The 11060-nt window shown below is 42.1% G+C and overlaps 1 protein-coding gene across 2 annotated transcripts in view; it reads right to left on the bottom strand.

Moving 5' to 3' along the window:
• The window catches only part of Focad (focadhesin), a 290677-nt gene that overhangs the window by 269856 nt on the left and 9761 nt on the right, over window positions 1-11060 (bottom strand). Inside the window, exon 1 of one of the 2 annotated variants that reach the window (XM_026781891.1) lies at window positions 5937-5955. The exons of the other annotated variant lie outside the window; for it this stretch is intronic. The gene's annotated coding sequence lies outside the window, so the exon portion shown is untranslated. Of the gene's footprint in view, window positions 1-5936; window positions 5956-11060 lie in introns of those variants that run through there. 2 annotated transcript variants of the gene reach the window in all.

Genomic DNA, 11060 nt, shown 5'->3' with positions numbered 1-11060 from the left:
GGGGGGGGGACTTAATTGAGGGAGGGGGAGGGAAATGGGAGGCGGTGGCAGGGAAGAAACAGAAATCTTTAATAAATAAATAAATTTAAAAAAAATAAATGTGAAAAAAAATAAAAAATAAAACACACACACAAAAAAATTCCTCACTGTATTGTTGATCATGAGAGTTAAAAGTTAACTAGAATCTGAATAGGAAATCTTGGGCTCTTTTTAACTTTGGGGCTCTGATTTTTTTGTTTGGTTGGTTGGGGGAGTTGTTGTATTGTAGTTGTTGTTATTGGTTGGTTTGAGGTTTTTCTTTTGGGATTCTGTTTTGTTCTCTCTCTCTCTCTTTTCAAGACAGGGTTTCTCTGTAGCTTTGGAGCCTGTCCTGGAGCTAGCTCTTGTAGACCAGGCTGGCCTCGAACTCACAGAGATCCACCTGCCTCTGCCTCCCGAATGCTGGAATTAAAGGTGTGCACCACCATCGCCAAGCTTGTTTTGTTTTTTGACAAGATAGCACTATGTAGCCCTGAAAGTCTAGAACAGGCTGGCCCTCGCCTAATTTTTCACAGCTTTTAACCATAATCTCAAGTCATTGATACTTCTTTCTACTTCTCCACCCTACTGCACCCACCACCAGTTCAGTGAAATGCAGACTCTTGAAAGCAGGAACATCTGTTTTTAACGGCTAGAGCCCCATACAGTCAGTTCATAGTCATAGAGACTCGCTAGGCAAACAAAGAGGCCATCAGAGAACCTAGAAATCATGTTCGACTTAACAGTTCCAAAAACACTCGGAGTAAGATCCCAGGAGCCATTTACATTGGTTTAAGGGATTTGCCTGTGGTCATATGGCAATATTTACAAGCAGAATTTATTGAAAACTTTACCATGTGGCAAAGAAGCACTGCAGCTACTCTGCAAGGATTCTCTCACAAGGAGCAAGCACCCCACCTTAGGAACACTATTATCTTCATGTCTGTGTGAAAAAGCAAGTGAGGCAGGGAAGTCACAGTTGTCTGTGTAAAGAAGCAGAGTACAGACTACTATTTTGGCTATTTGGTTGTTGCTGCTTTGATGAATAACATCACCAAAATCAACTTGGGGGAGGAAAGGGCTTATGTGGCTTACGGGTTACAGCCCATCCTGAAGGGAAGCCAAGGAAGACCGCTGCTTATTGCCTGCTCCTAACTCGCTCAACTAGCTTTCTGATACAGCCCAGGCTCAACTGTGCAAGGATGGCACCGCTCACAGTGAGCTGAGTCCTCCAACATCAACTAGCAATCAAGAAAATGTCCTGCAGACTTGTCCACGAGGCAATCTAATGGAGCCAATTCCCTAATGGGGGTTCTTTCTTCCCAGGTATGTCACATTGATAACCAAGATTAGCCATAACATACTCGGAGTCTATCTACAAATCTCATGTTTAACCACTTGTATTAGTTACTTTTCTATGACTGTGATAAAAGGCCAGGACAAAGACAGTGTTTAATTGAGCTTACAGTTCCAGCTCTAGAGCAAGTAATGACAAAGTGAAGGCAGGAGCAGTGGAGAGCTCACATCTTGAACCAAAAGCAGAAGGCAGAGAGCACAGGCCTTGAAACCTCAAGTTCATCCTTAGCAACACATTTCCTCCAATAAGGCCACAGCTTCTAGTCCTTCCCAAAAGTTGTACCTGCTGGTGACCAAGCATTCAAATAAATGCATCTACGGGAGTCATTCTTTTTCAGACTACCACTCCTCTATCAAGCATAGTTGGCAGTAAGTTTCTGAAAACTTAAGATAATGATTGAAGTCTTTCACTCAAAGTCAAACACCTAGCAAACCCTTTTCGAACGCTGGCTAGTGCTATTCTTAGCCTGATTCTATTTGTTATAGTATTTCAGGAATGAGGGAAATCTTTGAAGAAAAACTAGGTTTGTATATAGAGTATCAAATTCCCAGAGCTGCAAATGCAAATCACTGTCTTTGAATGCAGTGAAAGCCTAAAAACACCGAAACAAGACTAATGTGTAACAGCGACATATGAAGGGAGCCCAAAGCACAGAACATATAAGCTCTGACTCCATGACGAACAACACATCTACTACATTTGCATACTTGACTTCTAGACTTCAGTTCACCTAAATGAACAGCTATCAGAGGATAAAGACTAGACACTTTCATCACAAGAATTAGCCAATCAAAAGTCACCGGTAGCAACTTTTTCGGGTGTTGGGATGTGGGTTTTTGGGCGGGGGGGGGGGGGGTTGTTTCTTTGGGAGTGTTTTTGTTTGTTGGGTTAGAGTTTTGTTTGCTTTTTGTTTTTCTTGAGACAAGGACTATGTAGCCTTGGCTGACCTGGAACTCAGTATGCAGACCAGGCTGCCCTATTACCCTGAGCCCCCAACTGTCTCTACCACTGTGTACTGGGATTAAAGGTGTACGCCACCACACCCAGCCCATTTTCTTTAATAAGGACATTATTATTGGGCTGGAGAGATGGCTCAGCGGTTAAGAGCATTGCCTGCTCTTCCAAGGGTCCTGAGTTCAATTCCCAGCAACCACATGGTGGCTCACAACCATCTGTAATGAGATCTGGTGCCCTCTTCTGGCCTGTAGGCATACATGTAGACAGAATATTGTATACATAATTAATAAATAAATAAATAAGAACATTATTATTAAAATAGGGGAGAGCAACTAAGCCCCTAAGTGCTTACTCAGACACTACCACACTGAACTAGCACCACCTCTGTAAGGGCACCATGTGACAGTTCAAAGCATGGCTCGATTAAACAGGGAAATATATGAACAGATGAGTTTGCATACATAAACTCGGGGTTTGCAATAACAGTGGAGTGTTCGGGAAGAAACAAATGCCCAAAGCACAATGATCTAGAGCAGTGGTTCTAAACCTATGGGTCGAGACCCCTTTGGATTAAGAGACCCTTTCACAGGGGTTGCCTCAGACCTTCGGAAAACAGAGGGGGTTTTTTCCCCCATTACAGTTCATGACAGAAGCAAAGTTAACAGTTATGAAGTAGCAACAAAAGTAATTTCATGGTTGGGAATCACTGTAACATGAAGAACTGTATTAAAAAGCTGCAGAATTATGAAGTTTGAGAGTCACTGATCTAGAGGAAGCTACCACATATTCCTTCTCAGTTCCTGTAGCTACCTCAGGGCTTAAACTACAACTTGACGTTGTGTTCCAGGCAAAGGGAATACGTGTATATGGTGTAGAGAGAACACACTGGGAAGGCAGTTGTCTCTAATGTTCCTTCCTGCTCAAGACATGGAGGACTTCTCACTATGAAGCGGTCATTCTCATCTGTGCAATACCTGCATGTGATCAGACCCTGGATGCCAGTGAGGAAGTGGACCAAACACAAAGAGCTCCTCTCTCCCGAAAGCTACTAAATAATTACGCTGCACGTTTGGGTCTCAAGTTTCCGCATCTTACTCACCATTGCAGGGCTGCAATATAAGCAGCTGATTAATGTCTGTTGAATTACCATGTTTAATACAGTATCTGATATAAAATAAGGTCAAAAACTATTAGAATCATGAGCAGCTGACCAAAGCACAAAATGAAAAAAATAAGAGAATTTACATCTTTAATATTTACTTTTGTGTGTCTGTGCATGTTTGTATGCACACATATGTACACAGCAGTGTTTCACAGCAGCCAAAAAAATGACATCAGGTGTCCTCCTCCATCACTCTCCGCCTGTTTCTCTGAGACAGAGTCTCTCCTTGAACCCAGCACTCAAGTCTCACATAGTCTAAAAGCCAGTAAATCCCAGTTGCCCAGCTCAGTGTCGGGATTACAGATGTTTGTGTGGCAAGCTCAGCGTGCAATGTTGATGCTGGGATTCAAACTGCAGCCCTCATGATGGTGGGACAAGCACTCTCAACCATGTGGTCCCTCTCCAGTTCTAAGGATTACTACCTCTTTCTCACTAATTAAGGCTCAAAAGCAAAAACTAAAACAAGTGACAGGAAACAGAAGAAAACAATAAATTTTCAAATAACTTTATTTCCACATTAATATAACATGTGAATTCAGCTGCCAACATGTTTAAGGTTGGTAAATAATTGGTTCACTTACCCCTTATTGGAAGCTCTTCTTTTAGTTAAGGAAATTACTGCTGTATAGGTTGTACAAAGGTAAACTTTAGCAAAACCCAAAGCTCAAATAAACAAAATTCTGGGATGTTATTAAATACACTGTTTTTCATTTGGGCATGCTTTCTTAAAAATTCAAAACACATGCAAAAGCTCAGAAGCTTCCTTCACTGTTTGCAGCTGACCCTGATGGGGATGGAAAATGAGTCTGTTCCATGAATGCATCCTAGGTTTTACATGAACGCTGCAGTTGACAGCTATCATTTATCACGGCCAAGCTCTTAATCCGCTCTCCATCACAACCCTTTCAAAGCACACAGCAGTCTTCGTTGTTCTTCCCACCGGGGTAAAAGGCATTTTAAACATGTAATTACCCAAAGCAGTAACACTTACTAATCTTTTCTAAAAACAGCTACCATTTTTTCCTGGCCAGATTTCTTGGTAGGATTCTTGATAACCTGATACATGACTAACCTGTGTCATTCTGGGCAGGAAATCAGGAGTAAATAGTTCTTCATCAAAAGAGATAACAAACAGCATGAAGAATCAGAAGATGAGCCTGGAAGGAAATGCTTACATCCAATTTGTAAAGGACAGATTGCGGAATACCTATCGGTAAAGTTAACTTAGGTTTGTTCCCGTTTTAGGGTTTGGCTTAGTATTTTGTGTTTGCTTGTCTCTCTGGCACTGGGGTGAACCTAGGGTTTCCAACATGCAATGCATTCTTGAGGATGGTCCTGCTCTATAAAATGGTCCTGTGGAGCTCCCAGAGGGATGGATGCACCTGGTGTGATGATGAATGAAAAAGATGCTCCCCCACCCCGCCCAGTCCTGCCTCCAGCGAGCCAGGTTCGCTGACTTATCCCTGGTGATCAAAGGAATGGTGAATATCAGCCAGATTGTCCTCAAAGCCTCACATCCTTCTGAAGCGGGGAGAAGTGGTGTGCTCTTGTTTGTGGGTGTTTTTGTTTTGTTTTGTTTTCTGTTTTTTGAGACAGAGTCTCACCATTTAACCCTGGCTGGCTTACGTAGACAGGCTGACCTGCCTCTGCCTCCCAAATGCTGGGATTAAAGTCATATGCCACCACGCCCTGTTCTCAGATTGTTTTCAGACAGATGTTACAAAATAATACACAGCTGCTTACAAGAATTTAATTTCATAAATTTTTAAGCCAATACCCTATTTTGACATATATAGTCTTAATGGAACGTTTTAGCCTGTTAGAAGTGAAAGACTAAGTAGATGAGGACTGGATGAAAGCCCAGCATAGGCCAAAACCTAAACCACTCTGGGAGAGTTAGCTTTCTCCTAGCCGCTCGTAAGGGCTGAGCATGGACCCCGAGACCCAGGAAAGCTGGAGGCAAAGGTCTAGAGAGATGGTTCAGTGATTTAGAGTACATACTGCTCTTATAGAGAAATCTGCCCAACTGGGTCTGTGTTGGGCAGCTCACAACTACCTGTAACGCCAGCCCCAGGGGATCTACACTTTTTATGATTTCTCTGGCACCTGCACTTGTGTGCACAGACCCCAAAACAGACACACACATACTTTTCTTTCTTGAGACAGGGTTTCTCTGTGACAGTCTTAGCTGTTCTGGAACTTATTCTGTAGAACAGGCTGGCCTCAAACTCACAGAGATCCACCTGTCTCTGCCTCCTGAGTGCTGGGATTAAAGGTGTGTGCCTCGGTGGCCCGGCTATACATATACTTTTTTAAATAATGGAAATAAATCCTTTTAAAAGGGAGGAGGAAAAGAAAAAGCTGGACACAGCTTAAGCACCTAATCCCAGAGTAAGACTACCCAAACCTTGAGAGCAGGAGACAGGACACTCGTCCACTCACAGGTCAGCTGGCATGGCATCTACAGCAGTCACAGTGAGAGGCTCTCTCTCCATCAAGATGGACGAGGTCTGACACCTAAGGCTAGCCTCTGAAACACACACACATATCATACATACATACATACATGTGAAAGAAATGCTTACAACAGAATAAAAAAGAGAGAAAAAGAACAAAGTAAACAAACAGGTTATCTCTGCTAAGAGCATAATAGGTGATATTATGATAATATTCTATTACGTTTGTCATTATCTTTGCTATGTTAATTTTTTCTTACAATGGGTATATATTATTTTCTTTCATTACAATGGAGTTATTAGTTATATCCAAATAAAGGCATAAGATAAATTATTTTACTCTCAATAAAAATCACTGGAAGCCATGGTCTTTTATCACCTACCTAAAAGGCAGTTTCATCATAGCACCAAGGCTAAAAAAGAGTCTCATTTGATCCAATTATGCCTCTTACTAAGTACTATGTGATGAGAAAGCCACACCTATGAGTTATTAGGAGCTGTGACAGCCCTGCACAACTCCAAACAAGTAATCTAATGGAATTACACTTGGTGCTAAACTGTTTGTCAGGAGATTCATCATCTGCCTCTGAAGAAAAATTGTCTTCCTCCAGGGTGCTCAACATTCTCGAGTCACTTAATCAGTAGAGGGCACAAAATTTTAGCGGCAAAACTGCAGCAGGAAGATTTCGTTTATATAGATTTTTTAATAAACATACAACATAGTATCGGCAAAGGCAAAGTTGCTGCCATTAGTCGGTAAGAACGAGGACAGTCTTCACATATGTTAGCATCTGTTAAAGAATAAAGAAGTCTTTGGGGAACTGAAAGGTGGCTCTGTAGTTGTGAGAGTTTACTGTTCTCTAGAGAACCCAAATTCAGTTCCCAGAACCCATAACTGGCGGCTCACAGCCACCTGTAACTTCAGCTCTAGAAGGACCTGACACTTCCGGCCTCAGTGGGCACCCACATAGCTGTGCATGCGTGCACACAGAGACACAAACAGATACACACAACTAATGATAAAAATCTTAAACACTGAGAGAAATGGCCGTAGGCAGAGGATCCTTAGCATCCTCTATCTAAGACACCAGTTTTGTTGGCTCAAGATGAGGCAGCTGGGAAGTGAAACTGAAAGATGAAGCAGCATCCAGTCACCTTGGGGCTTACAGGGATTTTGCTGCGAGACATGCACATCTCTGAGCCAATATTGCAAGTACCAGAGTATGTGGGACAGAAACATGTTTGGCTGACATTTTCTAAAGATTATCACAGCTCCTAAGTGACTACAGCCCCCCTCCAAAAAAAAAAGAAGGGAAATGAGGCCCCTGTTATGAGGTTACTGCTATAATACAGAAGAGGAGCTAGGCCCATAGCTCCATGGGCAAGTGCTACCTAGCATGCATGAAGCCGTGGGTTTGAGCCCTAGCAACTTATAAAAACTGGACATACCCAGTGGTACAGCCCTGTAATCCCAGAATGCAAGAGGTAGAAGAAGGATAAACATTAGTTTAAGGTTCCCCTTGGGAATAGAGTAGGTTTGAGTTAGAGGCCAGTCTTGACCACATGAGACTCAATGAAGGGAGGGAGGGAGGGTAAGTTTGTTAGATAGGCAAGAAGAATATAGGGGAATGTATAGACATATCAGGAAAGAGACAGTGACGAGTTAGACTTTAGATATATATTTTCATTTATGCTTTTACATTTTCCTATATCGTACTGAGGTTTTATTGACAATTTAAAAAATTATATATACAGGATGGGTGTGGTGAAGTTCAAGGCCAGCCTGGACTATATAATAAGTTTGAGGCCAGCCAGGGCTATATAATAAGATCTTGTTTCATTAGATACACACACACACACACACACACACACACACACACACACACACACACCCCTTCTGAGCTAGCAAGATGATTCAGCAGGTTAAAAGGTTAAAGTGCTTGCCATGCAAATCTGGGAACCTGAGTTTGATCCCCGAAGTAGAGAACTGAAAGTTCTCTTCTGACTTCCACATTAACACATCACTTCCCCCAACCCCAAAAGTAATAATAACAACAGTAATAAAAAGAGGTTTAATTATATATGCTTAGGGCATAAAGGTTTTGATGTAGGTATATGTTGTGAACTGGTCATTTCAATCAGTCTAGCATTCCATCACCTCATAGTTACCTGTGGCGAAGGCAGGTTCAGGACACCTGAGAACTACTCTCACTAGGTTCTAGTACACAATACAGTATGTTTTTTAAGTATAAGTTTATTCTGTAAGTACATGTGTGGTATGTGTGGTATGTGCAGGTGTCTATGTGTACACACCACTGTATATGTGTATATACAGACCAGTGTACATGGAAGTCTACAGGGATGTTTGGAGGATGTTGGGCAGGAAGTGATACAGTTGTTGAACTCAAGACCTCATGCTTTGAGCAGCAAGTACACCTCCCTCCAAGGTCCAGAACACATTGTTATTAACTACAGTCACCATCTACACGAGTTCACCTAGCCAAGGATACAAGTTTCAGTGGCAGGCTGAGTAAACCAATTTTTTAAACATTCTTGGTAAACTAGATATGGTGGACTGCTAGAAAAAGGTAATATAGAATCCATAAGCTATGGGTCAGATAATGGGAAGAAAGCAGAAACGACACTAAAATGTAGACAACTAAGCAGTTATTCATCTGTTTTTAAAATAATACAATGACATGTGAGCCTCCTAAATCCTTAGAGTATGATTTGTTTCTGTCCATCTCTGTAAAAAAAAAAAAAAAAAACCTACACAACAAATAATGCCAAGATTAGAGTATATAGTTATTTGTTATTTGGAACTACCCTTGACTACACACAACAAATGCTGGGACTTATATGCTTGGCTGTATTCAGGAGTCACAATGAATACATACACAGCTCCACTGCTGCTACCAGCATCTGCCAAGCCCATCTACTTCTGCCTTGCTGCAAAGCCTCACTAACCCCCTAAGCACTAGGCATCCTGCAGTTTTAAAACCCTATAAACTAGTTGGGCATGATGGCACAGACCTGTAATCCCAGAGCTGGACTGGCAGCAACAAAGGATTACAAATTCAAGACCAGCATGAGTTACACACCAAGACTGTGTACGAATGTGTATACACACACACACACACACACATACACACACACACACACACACACACACACACACAAAGCTAAAGAAAGAGGAAATAAATAGGCAAATGTATGATGGGTTGTAGTAGATAAATGTTAAAGCTAACATGAGATTGACAAAATAATTTGGTGAAATTAAGTTAACTTATATAACTCTTTATTCATGTTGCATTTGAAATTTTCCACAGTAAGACGCTTTAAAGAAGAAAGAAAATGGGCCTGGCAGGGTGTTACACACTCCTCCATTGCTGGTAGGAGTGCAAACTTGTACAGCCACTATGGAAATCAATATGGCAACTCCTTAGAACACTGAGAATTGATCTACCTCAAGTGGCAGGTATACCACTCTTGAGCATATACCCAAAGAATGTTCCATCCTACCGTAACTATGCTCAACTATGTTCATGGAAGCATATTCATAATAGACAGAAACTGGAAACAACTTACATGTGTCTCTCAATGAAAGAATCAATAACAAAATGTGATACATTTAACAATGGAGTATTACTCAGCTGTTAAAAAAAGACATTAAGAAACTTGCAGGCCAATGGATGCATCAAGAAAAAAATCATCCTGAGAGGTGTAGCCCAGACTCACAAAGACCAATATAGTATGTAGTCACTGATAAGCAGATATTAGCTGTTATGTAAACAATAATCAAGCTACAATCCTCAGACCCAGAGAGGTTAGGTAAAGAGGAGGGCTCCAGGAGAGATGAATGGAACTCCCTGGGAAGAGGAAATAATTTTGTGTGTGGACTGGGAGCAGGTGGAAACAGAAGCAAAAGGAATCATATCTGGGGCGGGGGCTTAGGAACCTAATTCAAAGGGAACTTCCTAGAATCTGTGAGAGTGATCCTACTGAGAATTCCTAGTAATGGAGGGCACAGAGTCTGAAATGGCCATCTCTTATAGCGAGGCAAGACTTCCAGTGGTGGGACTGTGTTGTATTCTGTGGAGTTGTTGGCCAAGGGGGTCCTGTGGAGATTCCTAAACAACCCAAGCCAATGCTAGGACAGAGGGTCTCTCTCCAAACACTGAGAGCAGGGCTCCATTGCCAAGGACAACATCCACATAGCTCATTGAACACACAGAGGTAAAGCTATATTGAGCACTCACTCCTATGTTTAGTCTTTTGGGTTAGGGGAGGTACTCTGCAGACTATGGAAAAAGAAACCTGGACACCAATCCAGACACAAATCCTTTGAGCAACAGTGGCACAGAACTTGGGAAAGTAGCCAACCAATGTCTGATTTAACTTGAGGCCCTCTCTATGAGAGGGAGCCCATGCTTGACATTACCTGGATGGCCATGAACCAGAGACTGGCTAGCCCAAAGGCCTAGCATAGAACCAAATACAACTGGCAAAAAAAAAAAGGACAAAAAAAGAAAATCAATAAAATGATTCCTAATGATAGTCTGCTATACTCATAGATTGGTACCTTGTCTGTCATCATCAGACAAGCTTCCTCCAGCAGCAGATGGGAGTATATGCAGAGACCAACAGCGAGAGAGAAAGTATAAATTGGAGGTCTCCATCAGGTCCCTCCCCTCGAAGCTGAGGGAATCTCGAGGAAGAAGGGGAAGAGAGGGTATAGGAGTCAGAGGGATTGAAGGACACCAGGAAAACACGGTCCACTGAATCAACTAAGCAGGGCGTAAATGGACTCATTGAGACTGAAGAGGCAATCATGGGGCCTGTGTATATATGCTCTGACTGTTAGCTTGTAGGACTCCTAACAGCGGGTACAAGTCCATCTCTGACTCTTTTGCCTGTTCCCAGAACTCTTTTCTTCCTGTTGGGTTTACTTGTCCAGTTTCAATGGAAGAGCTCTTGCCTTGTCTTATTTTGTCATTGTTGTCTCTTGGAGGGCTGCTACTTTCTACAGGCAGAGAGAAGGGAAGTGGATCAGGAAGAGGGGAGATGTAGGGAGCTGGGAGTAGATGTATTTGTATGAGAAAAAAAAAAT

The sequence above is a fragment of the Microtus ochrogaster genome, chromosome 10, assembly GCF_000317375.1.
Source record: "Microtus ochrogaster isolate Prairie Vole_2 chromosome 10, MicOch1.0, whole genome shotgun sequence".
Taxonomy (NCBI): Eukaryota; Metazoa; Chordata; class Mammalia; order Rodentia; family Cricetidae; genus Microtus; species Microtus ochrogaster.
The sequence above is the reverse complement of the archived record's forward strand: the minus strand, read 5'-3'. Positions and strand labels throughout refer to the sequence as shown.